The following is a 15,865-nucleotide window of genomic DNA, read 5'->3' as shown; positions in this document are numbered from 1 at the left end:
AGAATTGGGTAACACCTAGTGAGATGGAGACAGAGATTTGATAAACAAATCTTGGCACATGAAGATATTCAATCGCTTAACATCTGCAGAAACTCACAGATATCACATCGTGTCCCAGTGTCCTCCCTCTCTGCCATTTTAGTGTTTGAGCGATGACTGAAGAACGAACCGTATTACGATCTTCCGTGACGAAACTGTATCGGAAGAACGAATGCTATACGTCGGTCTTCTCTCTTTCATCTTCCTTTTCGGTGTCACTGTGGTCTCTGATAGACCCCTTTACTGACTTTACGTAAGATCAGTACCACTAAGGTATTTTGGTCACATCGGTTGCCAAAATTTTATGTTCGAATTCATGCCACTCTCTCTCATTGCTGAACTTACCCTCATTTTCACTTCTTTCAGCTTATCATTGTCAGCTGGGCTTTAACTACGCTTAGACCCGTGCAAAAGTTTTCTTTGCTTTCGTAGTAACTTTCTAATACTACTATTATGCCAAGGTGAATCTTTTCTATACCTCAAAACCTTTATTTAACACATAATGGGTTGGGCATAATTTACCAATGATTTTGAATTGTATCCATTTGTGCTCCACATCTTCATGCTCTGAAATGAATATTTGCACTTTATACCTTGTTACTCTTGTTAGCAAAAATATTTTCCTATCTTTCTTAACATTATTAGTCATTTCTGTTTTAACGTTACGAAACAGATTCGCAAGTTGCGAATATGTATTTTGTCAACTGTTTGCGACATACGAAAATTAGTGCCGGACCGGGACTTGAACCAGGATATCACGCTTATGGTGGGCGGTCGCCTTAACCGCTTCGGGTGGTCAAGCACGACTTCAGCAGAGCATCAAACTTCCATATGTCACGAAATCCACAACCATTACGCTCGCACAGTACGTGATTCCCGCATAGGGAGTGACGAATATTTTATTGTCACTTTAGCCCGTCGAAGCATGGATAAATCATTGATCGTTATAATGTCTGCGGTTAATCATTGTCTGTATCTTCAGGCCACAGTGTCCTTCAATTGTACACAGTTTTCCGACGTGATGTATGTTTTAACAATCTTTTGAACACTGGTACCTTCCTCCACGTTTATTGGAAAGAAAAGTTATGTAGGTTGCTAATTGATTTCATTTCTGACCCTCACGAGTTTGTTCTCTATTTGCTCAAAGTAATATCGGACAATGTCTCGGCTACAGTTCTTATTTCTGCAGGCAACTTCCAGTGGGCCTAGCGGTTCTAGGCGCTTCAGTCCGAAACCACGCGGCTGCTACGGTCGCAGGTTCGAATCCTGCCTCGGGCATGGATGTGCGTGATTTCCTTAGGTTAGTTAGGTTTCTTTAGTTTTAAGTCTAGGGGACTGATGACCTCAGATGTTAAGTCCCACAGTGCTTAGAGCCATTCGAACCATTTTTTGACTTCCAGTGACTTTTCGAGTCGATGCCACTTCGAGTTGCTGATCTACGCCCATCAGAGGGTCTCACATTCTATAGCAACCAAAGTGAAGTCTGCCAGTATTGCAGTACCATGACCATAAAATGTGCTCAGGATGTTATACATGTTATCTGTTAAGTGCACTGCTACTATAGCTCCTGATGCGTATGGTCTATAAAATAATCCGACTCTCAGGCTAGTATTACCTCTAATGCTCAACTTCACCTAGATCATTTTGTAGCTGGCATCTGAAATAACCTCTCTAGATAGCATCGAGAACAACTGCGCCGTCAGTATTAGCGCATGATCTAGCCTTGTAATGTACACTGAACTAAGGATTTCGTTGCTGTCAACTTCCTGTTCCGATCAGCTTTGTTCCTAATACTGTCTGGTGATGGGGGTGCGCCACTGGAGCTGTCGAGTGGAAACGCCGGGAGTCGGTGGACGTAGGTAACATAACAATAAAAGTGAAAATGAAAGTACCCTAAATCCGTGCTCGTCGAACTGTTCCTCGCCGGCCGCATGTGCCCCCAATCAAATAGTATTCGTGCGGCCCGCGGACCTCAGCCGTATTTTGTAATACATATGCATCTAGCAACTAACAGCGGATCCAAAAGAATGCCATTAACATTAAGAGCTTCTTATGTGTGTAGTTCTCCTGCTCAGCGACAAACATAAATAATTAAAGACTGTAATATTTTAATATGTGCTTAATTGTAATTGCCAGCCGTTGTGGCCGAGCGGTTCTAGGCGCTTCAGTCCGGAATCGCGCTGTTGCTACGGTCGCAGGCTCGAATTCTGCCACGGGCAGTTAGTTTAATGGTTCTAAGTCTAGGGGACTGATGACCGCAGATGTTAAGTCCCATAGTGCTTATAGCCATTTGAATTTTATTTAATTTTAATTGTCGTTGGTGAATTCGTTCTTGAGTTAAGAAAGTTGGCCTTGCCTCTAAAGAGGGAGGGGGGGGGGGGGGTTGGTGATGAAGGGTAGGTTGCCCTTCTACTGCGACGTCAGAGGGCGTGAGACAGGTAATGTTTCATCATTTCTGTTCCTTTGCTGACGTGTACTGACACCTCCCGGGCGAAAGTGACTCGTCCGATGAGCTATGAGCTGCCGTGATATAAATTTTGAAACAGAAGTAAAATGGTTTCGGGTACGCTCATTATACGCTGAGAAGACAAAAGTCATGGGATAACGATATGCACATATACACATTGCGATAGTATAACGTACACAAGGCAGTGCATTGGCGGAGTCGTCATTTGTACTCCGGTGATTCATGTGAAAAGGTTTCGTATGTGGTTATGGCCTCACGACGTGAATTTACGGACCTTGAACGCGGAATAGTAGTAGGAGATAAACGCATGGGACATTGCATTTCGGAATTTGTTAGGGAATTCAATATTCCGAGGTGGGTGGAGGTTGAAGCTTCGTACATTACGTTTCGGAAATCGTTAGGTAATTCAGTACTTCGAGATTCACAGTTTCAAGAGTGTGCCAACGCAGTGGCCGACGGCATTCACTTGATGATCGAGAGCAGCGGCGTTTGTATAGGTAGGATCGTCAGTACTAAGGAACAAACAGCGCTTGGATGAAGCAGCGCTTGGATGAACGGATCCGTTAGAACATTGCGGAGAAATTTAGCCTCAGTGAGCTAAGGCAGCACACGACCAACATCAGTGCCCTCGCTAACGGCGCGTCTTCTGCGATCGTGACCACATCGGTTGGACCCTAGACGACTGGAAACCCGTGGCCTGATTAAGTCAGTCCCGAGTTCGGTAGGTAATAGCTGATGATCGTAATAGGAAAAACACGACATTTTGTCAATGGAGTGAGTGATTGATTAATTTGTAAATTTTTTTTCTGTATTTATAGACGCAATCGTATTTGGGTATGGCGCAGAACACACAAATCCATGGATACAAGTTGCCAACATGGCACTGTGTAGGCTGGTGGTGGCTCCATAGTGCTATGGACGGTGTTTACATGGAATGGACAGGATCTTGTGGAAGTTCGGCCACTTGGAGACTATTTGCAGCCATTCAGAGACACCATCTTCCCAAATGACGATTGAAATTTTATGGTTGATAGTGCTCCATTTCTGGGGGCCACAGTTGTTCACTATTGGTTGAAGAGCACTCTGACAATACGAGCGAATCATTTCGCCACCCAGATCGCCCGACGTGAATCCCGTCGATCGTTTATTAGACATAATCATGAGATTAGTTTGTAAACAAAATCTTGCACCTGCTACAAAGGCAGCCAGGCACACTATTTCTGCAAGGGACTTCCAGTGGTCCGAGCGGTTCTAGGCGTTTCAATCCGGAACCACGCGGCTGCTTCGGTCGCAGGGTCGAATCCCGCCTCCGGCATGGATGTGTGTCATGTCTTTAGGTTAGTTAGGTTTAAGTAGTTCTAAGTTCTAGGGGACTGATGACCTCAGATGTTAAGTCCCATATTGCTTAGAGCCATTCGAACCATTTTTTGACTTCCAGTGACTTGTTGAGATCATGACACTTCGAGATGCTGCGCTATGCCTCGCAGAGGGAGGTCTGACTCATTAGGAGGGATCCCAGTCTTTCTTCAGCACAGTGTATAGACGATTATTTTGAAATGTGCTACATATTTATAGCAAGTAATATGAAACTGAGTTAAGATTCTTGTAATAAATCGCAATAGCTAACAGAAATATGACATTCAAAACATTTAGTAAATATATGTGATCGTGTCAACTATTGTGTAATGGATTTAAGTACAAGTACAACTACTGTTGTCAATCAGTTAATCATCGGCTCACACAGACAACGCAACAACACATCGTCAGCGATTACAGTGTCACAACAGTATCGACGTTGAGACTGGCAACAGTATGAAGCAGAGAACAATCGATGCAAAATGTTGCTAATGGTGCGGACTCTTAACTAGCAATAATTCGAAACCGGCTTATAATACATCGCCCATTTACAATAGCTGCTTTCTGAAGCTTCGTAACATAAGAATTTATGTAGTAAAAATTTAGTAATAAGAGCAGTATAATTGCGATCGGAGGTTCCGTCACAGAATGTCGGGGTTGGGTTATGAGCAAAAACGTTTGACGATCACGTCTCTAAACCAGCATTGGGTTAACAAAAGAAATAAAAATCTACTTGCAAAGAGAGTGAAATGTCGCTAACGTCATCTGACCCACAAGCACTACCCTAAGTGAACTTAGACACAAGATGATTTCACGTCAAGCACTGCTAGACGGCACAGAAAAATAATTCAGCATAAACTTCGATAAAGCAGAGGACTGACAGTCAAACAGGAGTGCTCCACTTGGATAATCTTAAACACAGGGGGTACAGCACAATGCCACAGGTACTGCACGTGCACTTCAACATTAATGCACCTGCACACACAAGAAGCAGAAACGTGCGGGGAAACAGCCACGGGCGCTCCTCTGAGCAGTCGCAGCGTCTCTCTCTTCCTTGTCCTACCAACCCGTCGGTCACCGAGCTGCTCCGATGTTCGCTTATCCTCGCGACGCGGCGTCTTCCTCGGGCGGCCGCTTGCAGCGTAGACCACTCGCTGCCCTGCTGTTCAGACATTCCGGTGCACCCTGAAGGACTCCACACGGTCAATTCAGCCACTGCCTCTGGACACCGCTAGCGCTAACTGCGAAAATTCATCTCTAGCGTCTTCTCAAATATGATGTCACCTGATCGGCAAACCGGGACCTCCACCGTGCCACGATTAACACAGCACACTGACCATTACTACATTTAACAAGCGTTACTGATCCTGGGTGCTTGTCATGAATGCCCTTTCAGTTTATTAATATCATATTAATCTTATCTATTTCCGGTCTGTGATGCCCAGTGTTCTCTGAGAGCGATGTGTCTCATCTATCTTCGATCTAGGAATCGTCGAAAAACGGTGTGTACTCAGCTACCTGAGCAGCCGTTTCCTTTGTGTAGTGCACGCCTGATCTACTGATGTGGCACCTAAAACTCTCCATCCGACGGCGGACGTCGAGAAATTTGCATCCGATGTAGCTGCAAGTCCGTGTGTGCCTCTGGTTGGGATCTTCCACTCGGCACCGAACTAGAGGAGAGCGAAAACTCGTGGTACAGTTCTATAAATAGGACCTGGCGTCAGATCGTAACTGCCTTCACCAGTTCTGCCAACTACCTAAGGGAACCAAAGATGGCCTCGGAAAATAAGTAGCAAACGTCAATAGTGTTCTCCTGACCTATGAATTGCAGCTGGTTTCACTAAGTGTGTCCAATAACGACCACGACGTCCTCCACACTGTGATTTCGCTGAGAGAGCTCCATTGCATGCCTAATGCTGCACTTGTAAGATCTCCACCTTTACCATCTAGCCATTCTGTCCAAACGGTCGCGGTAGATAAACACATCTGAAGCAGTTAATAAACACATGAAGAAAAGTTTTTTGTCACCCCAGTTACCTGAACTTCTGAAGATAGACGTTGACTGTGGATATTGTATCACAGACATAGTCCCTCTTATTATTCAGAGATGTCACTAAACTCTCCCAAAGATGTAAATATGCGTGAGCAGCGCCTATTAGACGGAGCGAGTCCGACAACCGATCAGTTCCACCCATTCCACCAGGAAGGAGGTACACAGCTCGTGTTGTCTGTAGTTCGATCATGCCTAGGCGGTCAATACCATGGTTCGATCGGGTCCGCATTGTTACTTCCGTCCAGGAAGGTCTCTCAACAAGGGAAGTGTCCAGGCGTCTCGGAGTGAACCAAAGCGACGTTTTTCGGACATAACCCGGTCAGGCTGAACGCCTTAGACACACTTTACAGCTGGTGCAGCAATGTGGACATTCCCTACTGTTTTGGGGTGGCATTACGTGGAGCCATAGTACGCCGCTGGTGGTCATGGAAGGCGCCGTAACGGTCGTACGATACGTGAATGCCATCACTTGATCTAGCTGGGATTCACAGTCATGAAAATTTTTTAAAGGACATCATCTTTACGCCAGTGATGTTATAAGTTTTTACTACACTATTGCAATTTCGGCCTTAGGCCACTGTCAAGTGCCATAATATCAGCACTTGACAATGGCCTAAGGCCGAATTTGCAATAGCGTAATAAAAACTTATAACAGTCTCTGGCGTAAAGATGATGTCCTTCAGTGAATGCCATTCTCCGACCGATAGTGCAACCATATGGGCAGCATGTTGGCGAGGCATTCGTCTTCATGGACGACAATTCGCGTCCCCATCGTGCACATCTTGTGAATGACTTCCTTGAGGATAGCGACATCGCTCGACTAGAGTGGCCAGCATGTTCTCCAGGCATGAACCCTATCGAACATGTCTGGGATAGAGTGAAAAGCTCTGTTTGTGGACCACGTTACCCACCATCCACTTTGAGGGGTCTACTCCGAATCGCCGTGGAGGACTAGGACAATCTGGACCAACAGTGCATTGATGAACTTGTGGATAGTATACCATAATGAATGCAGGTGTGCATCAATGCAAACGTACTACTGGGTAATGCAGGTACCGGCGTGTAGAGCAATCTGGACGACCACCTCTGAAGGTCTCCCTGTATGGTGGTACAACATGTAATGTGTGGTTTTCATGAGCAATATAAATGGCAGAAATGATATTTATGTTGATCTCTGTTCCAATTCTCTGTACAGGTTCTGGAACTCTCGGAACTGAGGTGATGCGAAACCTGTTTTGATGCGTGTACAATCCAGGCCGGAAAGGAAGCTCCTCGTCATCTTAGGGGATGCCAGTCACAGTCGGATAACGTTATCACCGAGAGCGGTCAACGTGTTAAGTCGTAAGCTCACTGATTTATTAACACGTAGCACCTACCATTCCAATAATTAACACAGTATGCCATTAATATGGTGGCCTCTGTCATTCGATTTTTAACGCAACTGACACAGGTGACGCTCGTACAGACGGGCATATTGGGCGGAAACAAAGTCGTTCGCCACTGGTCTGTGATGCATAAGCAAAACTACCTGCAGTCGCTGCCATGCTGCATATTGTCACGTCACAGTATAAAAAACACAACAGTCACACAATGACTTAATACACCCGACCTCTGCACGTCTCCGGATGTGGCTGGAAAATCAGCCACTGGCTCAACAGACGAGTCATCCCTTGCTGGCCCGGATAAGCTGTCAGCATCGTATAACAGCCCGTCCTTGTTCCTAAGAAGCAAGGGTGCAGTGGTGTGGTCAGTTAACAGATTCACCCATCTCCCAGAAATAAGCGCTGTCCGGATTGACCTTCGAGTCAAGGCACGCCAGATAGATAGTCTTTTTTTTCTAATGTCCTGACTTTCAGAACTTGTCCATACAGGCAGATAATGGTATATTACAGTTGGTTTTGACAATTCATGTTTTAGACATATTTATGTCATACCCTGGTACTGCTTGATAAAACACTGATTTGGCATAACATGAGATTTACTATACGAGTGGTTGAAAAAGAGTAAATAAGACGAACACGGAATACATGATACACCCTGGTAGTACACAATAAAAACCTTACTATTAACGCAATAAGAGATAATAAATCGCCGTTGACACACATTTGGAATATTCCCAGTTCGGTCAACATTAATGGCTATATATCTAATTTAACAATAAAATGTTCTTCATACGTCGAGTGAGAATTGTTACAGAAGCAGCCTGTAGAAGACTGAATGTACCTCAACGTGAACTGGACGTCTGAAGATTAACCTGTCGCTTCGAAACCCATAACATCGCTATTTGAATAAATAAATATCACCGTAAAAGATGGGAGATTGCTGTTATCTTCTATGTAAGAGTCAACCTACACTTGGTACGCAACCACTGGCTCAGAATGTCAGTTTTCGACAAAATAGCATAGTTGAATATCCGTTTCGTGCGGTTTAAATAATGCACAATATCGCAAGAAGTATAGAAATAGAGCCATTAGGACTAATTCGGGAAGAACAAACAGAACTCAGCAGGAGACAGTTACTCAGATGTGGTGCTATGAAAGTTGCAGTGTACAAAATGAAAACAACAAAAATGGAAATAAGCACTAAAATGTGATTTACAAAGTGGTCGCTCTACAGCAAAATAATTTTATCTGGAAACACCGCCAATGCAACAGCATCGAAAACAAACGCTGTATAGTCACTCATTAACCTACTAGAATATTAGGATTTATATACAAGATCCTCCTTGTCTATATTCAGTGACGACGTGATGTCCGTAGTGGTGGATCTGAACCAAGGCCAGCAATTGTATTATATGACGTCACTTTATTTTGTATTTCAATTTTCACATACCTTGCGTAACTTCTTTTTTAATTTTGTTAAATTTCTTTGCTTTGTAAATCTGTGGATGGCCGATATATTCGGAGACCAGTCTTTTTATCTTTTTCCTTTTTTTTAAAAGAAAATATTTTAAATCCAACTTCTGTTTGTCAAATTGGCATAACTGCCAGTTTGTATAGCAACAAAGGCGAAGTAAGGAAGATGGAGTGTACTTTGACTAATACAGGTGATTCTGAGGAAATTAGGTTAGAGAGAGAGAGACACTATAATAAGAAGATGAGTTTTGCTATATGCGCAGCTACGTAGCTATGACTAAATTAGAGGGGATGTAAAGTGCTGATTGGTAATGGCAAGGAAACTATTACACAAAAAGAGGAATTTGTTCCCGTATAATATATATTTACGTGTTAATAAATCTTTTCTTGACGCAATCGTCTGGGGCGTAGCCTTTTATGAAAGTGAAGCAGGCACAATTCGTCCTTCAGAAAGAGGACGTTCTATAGAAGATTGCTGAAGATTAGAGGGGTAGATCCGATAAATTATGAAGGGGTACTGATTCGCACTGAGGAGACGAGAAAGTTATGGCTCAACTTGGCTTATTCATGATCGGGTGATGAGACGATGTTGATGCATCAAAGTAAGAGGGGGGGGGGGGGGGGGAAGTCGTGGTAGGATGGATCTACAGAGGGGCTCCAAGCGAAGAAGGGTGTGGTAGCTCTACGGAGATGAACAGGCTAAAGGGCAGATCGTCAGCAAACGCAGACTTCAGACTCAACGGCACAACGACAGTCACCTACTTTTTTATTGCTAGTGTTGTTTAAGTGATGCACCCATATCGTAATACAGGGTGACAATTATTGAACTACATGAAAAAAAAAAACGGAGATGTGGCGCAGACGAATAGCGGAATTCTGCATTATCCGCTGAAGTATTGGACCATCGATGCTATCGATGACCTCCTGGATGGCTGTTTTCAGCTTTACAATGATTTTGGCGTTGTTGCTGTACCCCTTGTTTTTAATATAGCCGCCGGCCGCGGTGGTCTAGAGGTTCTAGGCGCTCAGTGCGGAACCGCGCGACTGCTACGGTCGCAGGTTCGAATCCTGCCTCGGGCATGGATGTGTGTGATGTCCTTAGGTTAGTCAGGTTTAAGTAGTTCTAAGTTCTAGGGGACTGATGACCTCAGACGTTAAGTCCCGTAGTGCTCAGAGCCATTTGAACCATTTAATATAGCCCACACAAAGGAGTCGCATGTGTTCAGATCCGGAAAATATGGCGGCCAATCGAGGCCCATGCCAGTGGCCTCTGAGAACTCAAGAGCCAGATCGCGGTTCACAAAGTGCTCCTGCAGGACATCAAACACCCTCTTGCATCGATTGGGTCGAACTCCGTCTTGATGAACCACATCTTGTCGCAATCGGGGTCAGTTTGGATACTTGGGATGAAATCATCTTCCAAAGCCTTCACGTACCGCTACCGTGCCATCAAGGAAAATCGCATTGATTATTCAGTGACTGGACAGTGCACATCACACAATCCCCCGTTGAGTGTGAGACTTTTCGATCGCGAAATGCGGATTCCCAGCCCCCAAACGCGCCAGTTTTGATTCCCATCCAGACGAAAGTGGGCTTCGTCGCTAAACCAAGCCATATTCAAATCAAAGTCCTGTTCGTGAGTTCTATGGACGATAGTGTTGGCGGAACATGACTGCTGTTCCATGGCTCTGGGGCTTAATGGCTGATGGGTTTGAATTTTGTAGGGGAAGAGATGCAGGTCTTTAACAACAGTTTCTGTCTCCCGGTTGACGCCCACCCGTTGTGCAGGTCGTCTGATTGATTTCCTGGTGCTGGTTTGAAACACAGCGCTTTCCTTCTCGATGTTTTCAGGCGTTTTCACGCTTTCTGGACGACCGATATTCCCAACAATGTTATCGCCAACACTACTCTTTCTCTCAAACTTGCGGATCAAATTGTTGTTTGTTATCACACTTGGACCAGTTGTCTTCAGCTTGAACTCGTTCACAAACTTCCTTAGAGACGCAGTTGGGTTGTTGTTGCTCGCATAGTAGGCCTTCACACGTTCGCTCAGACACACTGTACTGTGACATTTTCTCTGCAAATGGCCGACAACAACAAGTCGCGTGCGCATGCGCACACTAATTCTCATGATGCCCCGCGGTCAACCGTGCAGTTTGATCGTCCTAACGCAAACCGTTGAGAAGTTATGACGATTTTATTTCATATGATTCAGTATTTGTTACCCTGTATCTGAACTAGTACACCAACTTCTCGAAATGTACATTTATCACAACACAGGCTCTGTTCGCTCGCGTAAGCTGCTACACTTCAGTATCAGGTAAAGTCGTGTATGCAAGCAATGCGTGGAGGAGCGGGGCTGCAGCGAGATGCCGGCCGTACCTGGCAGGGTGCTCTGGACGCGCCCTGCAGGCGGCCATGCCTGAGTGGCACAGCCCGGGGCCACGGCCGCTACAGAGAACAGCCAGGGGAACAGGGGGCGCCACACCACACGCAGGTCCCGAGGGGCGGCCCGACATCACCTCCCCTCATGAGCCGCCATCGGTGCAACAAGCTGCACCCACAGAGCTGGGCACGCCCAAGCCTCCAGTTCGCTTAGCGCTTGGCATGAGTAACGCCGAGATAGAAGCTTATGACGAAGTAGGGACCATTCCTGGACGTATAAAAAATTATTATCGCATGTGATCAGAATTCTCATGATGCCCCGCGGTCAACCGTGCAGTTTAATCGTCCTAACGCAATTCTCATGATGCCCCGCGGTCAACCGTGCAGTTTAATCGTCCTAACGCAAACCGTTGAGAAGTTATGACGATTTTATTTCATATGATTCAGTATTTGTTACCCTGTATCTGAACTAGTATACCAACTTCTCGAAATGTACATTTATCACAACACTGGCTCTGTTCGCTCGCGTAAGCTGCTACACTTCAGTATCAGGTAAAGTCGTGTATGCAAGCAATGCGTGGAGGAGCGGGGCTGCAGCGAGATGCCGGCCGTACCTGGCAGGGTGCTCTGGACGCGCCCTGCAGGCGGCCATGCCTGAGTGGCACAGCCCGGGGCCACGGCCGCTACAGAGAACAGCCAGGGGAACAGGGGGCGCCACACCACACGCAGGTCCCGAGGGGCGGCCCGACATCACCTCCCCTCATGAGCCGCCATCGGTGCAACAAGCTGCACCCACAGAGCTGGGCACGCCCAAGCCTCCAGTTCGCTTAGCGCTTGGCATGAGTAACGCCGAGATAGAAGCTTATGACGAAGTAGGGACCATTCCTGGACGTATAAAAAATTATTATCGCATGTGATCAGAATTCTCATGATGCCCCGCGGTCAACCGTGCAGTTTAATCGTCCTAACGCAATTCTCATGATGCCCCGCGGTCAACCGTGCAGTTTAATCGTCCTAACGCAAACCGTTGAGAAGTTATGACGATTTTATTTCATATGATTCAGTATTTGTTACCCTGTATCTGAACTAGTATACCAACTTCTCGAAATGTACATTTATCACAACACTGGCTCTGTTCGCTCGCGTAAGCTGCTACACTTCAGTATCAGGTAAAGTCGTGTATGCAAGCAATGCGTGGAGGAGCGGGGCTGCAGCGAGATGCCGGCCGTACCTGGCAGGGTGCTCTGGACGCGCCCTGCAGGCGGCCATGCCTGAGTGGCACAGCCCGGGGCCACGGCCGCTACAGAGAACAGCCAGGGGAACAGGGGGCGCCACACCACACGCAGGTCCCGAGGGGCGGCCCGACATCACCTCCCCTCATGAGCCGCCATCGGTGCAACAAGCTGCACCCACAGAGCTGGGAACGCCCAAGCCTCCAGTTCGCTTAGCGCTTGGCATGAGTAACGCCGAGATAGAAGCTTATGACGAAGTAGGGACCATTCCTGGACGTATAAATTATTATCGCATGTGATCAGAAATGATAATTGATGTGTTGGTAAATGTGCCAACACCTTGTAGATAGAGGAGGCCTAAATGCATGCTATCTAACGCAGACGGGCGTGAACTCTGGAACAGGATAAGTAGTGAATTCTAATAAGAAAAGTATGCAGCTCCTCGTATACTTAACTTTATTCCATCCTTGTGGTACATCGCTCTTGATAATACAAATAAGACTATCTTCAGATACGGTTAATGGCGCCTTGCTAGGTCGTAGCCATGGACTTAGCTGAAGGCTATTCTAACTGTCTCTCGGCAAATGAGAGAAAGGCTTCGTCAGTGTAGTCGCTACAAAGTCGTCGTACAACTGGGGCGAGTGCTATATCGTATCTCGAGACCTGCCTTGTGGTGGCGCTCGGTCTGCGATCACACAGTGGCGACACGCGGGTCCGACATGTACTAAATGGACCGCGGCCGATTTAAGCTACCACCTAGCAAGTGTGGTGTCTGATGGTGACACCACAATAATCGTACTAATTTACTACGGAATTTGGTGGATACGGCTCGTCCTGGGTGTTATGCAGACGATACAATTTCACAATAATTTATTTAACATCAAACATTCTAAGTAACAAAATAGGAACCATTCACAGTTAAAAAATATAATTCTCTATAGCCCGAAACCTTATGTAGGGCTATACTAAAAACAAGGTAAAATATAGAGCAGTTTCAACAAAGGGTACAAGGTAACAACATAAAAATTGAAAATTGTAGACACGTTGACCTCGTTATACTAGATAACCGAAAACTTACGAAGCCAATTAAGACTTAACTAATTTATGATCAAACCTTCTTCTACTGTAAATATCAACACCAGCAACTAGGTCAGCCACTACCAACAATACTAGCAATCTAACCAAATTTATGTCTAAATAAATAGTTGTCCATTTACGTCCATGATAGTTTCTTCATATAAATCATTACCAAAAAAATCTTAGTCCCCATGAGTGAGTGGAGCGTTTACACACAATAAATTAGTACAGAATCAATTATTAATCCCGCTGACAATATCTAATTCATTGTTATATAGAAAAACAGCAAACCTTTGAGATATCAACAACAAATCAATTTTAAAAACACTTTCAATAACAGACTGACAGTCGTCGGAAAAAAGCAATAGATCTTTATATAATTTTCTTAATCACTGAAAAGAAGTGTACTGACCTATCAGCCCTACTATCTAGCACAACACACTCTTTTGGAAGTCCCATGTTCCATAAACACAGACAATCCGTAACTCAGCATTCAGAAGCTTCCGATCAGGAATTTTTTTTTTTTTTAATCGGCCGCAGTTAACCCATGTTCGTACACACCACTGTGCACTGCCTCAAACACAAGGCCACTAGGAAGCCATTATTAACTATAAAACATTGAAGTTGTGCTCCTAATGATCTGCTGAAGCTGTTCCGTCGCCTCCACTGCTAGCTGATGCTTCCGACTGGGAAAGACAGCAACAGATGCACCAGTTGTTCACATGGCAGCTTTGCTCCTACTGACCGTCGCCACCTCCGATGCTGTCCTTCACACCAGTGCCTTGAGACTCTTGAACACGGCTGTCTTCTTACGAGTCGCAGCTGCAGCCACAGCCCTCTATGGCCTGTGCTTACTATAGAGGGCGCACCGCTGGCATCGTCTATGGAAACGGCGCTGTCTGCCGGAAGATGTTGCTCTCTTCGATGGATACAGCTGACCACCCAGCACCAACAGCGCCCTACCCCAGCCCGGCGGCGGTGGCGCTCACAACCGTCTATACTCCGCTGCAGTCGTCCTCTGGTGGCTCCACTGATAAATACACCAGTGTCCATTGTGCTGCGACCGGTTCATGGTCTTTCAACACCAGCAGGTGCTGTGACAGTTTCCATGCCAGCCAACGGTCGAATGAGGGGCCGTGCAGCTTCAACCTTGCCACGACGCATCGTCGGACAGCCACTGGTTTATGAGATATCACTTGGACCAGCCGTCGAATCGTCTGACACTCTGACCGACTCAGGGTTATCGCTGAGCGCCTGTGTGCCTGGCCGACTGTTGGGAGCTGCCAGCAGTCCAGCGTAAGCTTGCCGGCTGCCGGCTTCATTGCATCCTTGTGTCAGCATAGGCTCTCACTAGCTACTGTTATTCTTCCATGGCAGCGAACAGCTGGTTGGTGTATACATCCACCGTCATGGAGCTACGCACGCTGCCAACGAGGTACGCTGATGTAGCTGTCACACTACGCCGACATCGTCTTGTACGGAAGTCATGCTGATGAAAGAATGTCTACACTGAATGAGCACTCCTGACTGTGCACTTATCGTGGTACTCGTAAAACGCAACACAGAGCTCACACGCTCTCCATTTTGGAGTGGAAGCGAAATTTCTGACTAATATTGGTGTCCACATTGCTGACTGTGGGGATCATAAAGATACAACATCACGAAGAAAAAGCTCTGGAGCCGGCAGTTGTGGCCGAGCGGTTCTAGGCGCTTCATTCCGGAACCGCGGGACTGCTACGGTCGCAGGTTCGAATCCCGCTTCGGGCATGGATGTGTGTATTGTCCTTAGGTTTAAGTAGTCAGGGGACTGATGACCTCAGATGTTAAGTCCCATAGTGCTCAAAATCATTTGAACCATTTTTGAAAAAAAACTATTTCAAAGATAATCGTACCACTGCGGGAGGGCCAGAGACTCGTTTACTTTCTTTTTTGGCGTCTACCGAACTGGTATCCTGTAAAGAACCCGCAGTGAAATGCGCGCCCAGAAAAGGTCAAGGAAGGTCCAATAATTCCCTGTCCTACCTCTGAAATTTGCCTGGCAGGTGGAAGAGCTGAGAGTTCTTCATCGTATTTTACTTTATAATATTGGAGACCACTAAAGGTACTCTAACAAGGACAGTAATACAATTGGTAGTTGTTTGGTAGTTGTTGGTAGTTCATTTCATAGTCTGATGCAGACAAAAATGTTTTCTTATATCTCCTAAAGTCTTACCACTTCAAAGAAAACTGTTACCGTCATTCATAGTTATCACCCCTGCTTTAACATCGACTTCCTAATGTGGTTCTGGTCTTATTCTCATTAGCGTGAGAGTTGGACCGATGCTTCTATAATGTTCTCTTCGTTACCTCGTACTTTAGTAACAAAATCATTCCTCGATCGTGCAAAATGTCACAATGCTGC

This window comes from Schistocerca americana, chromosome 1 (assembly GCF_021461395.2).
Source record: "Schistocerca americana isolate TAMUIC-IGC-003095 chromosome 1, iqSchAmer2.1, whole genome shotgun sequence".
In the NCBI taxonomy this organism is placed as follows: Eukaryota; Metazoa; Arthropoda; class Insecta; order Orthoptera; family Acrididae; genus Schistocerca; species Schistocerca americana.
This window is presented reverse-complemented; position numbering follows the sequence as displayed.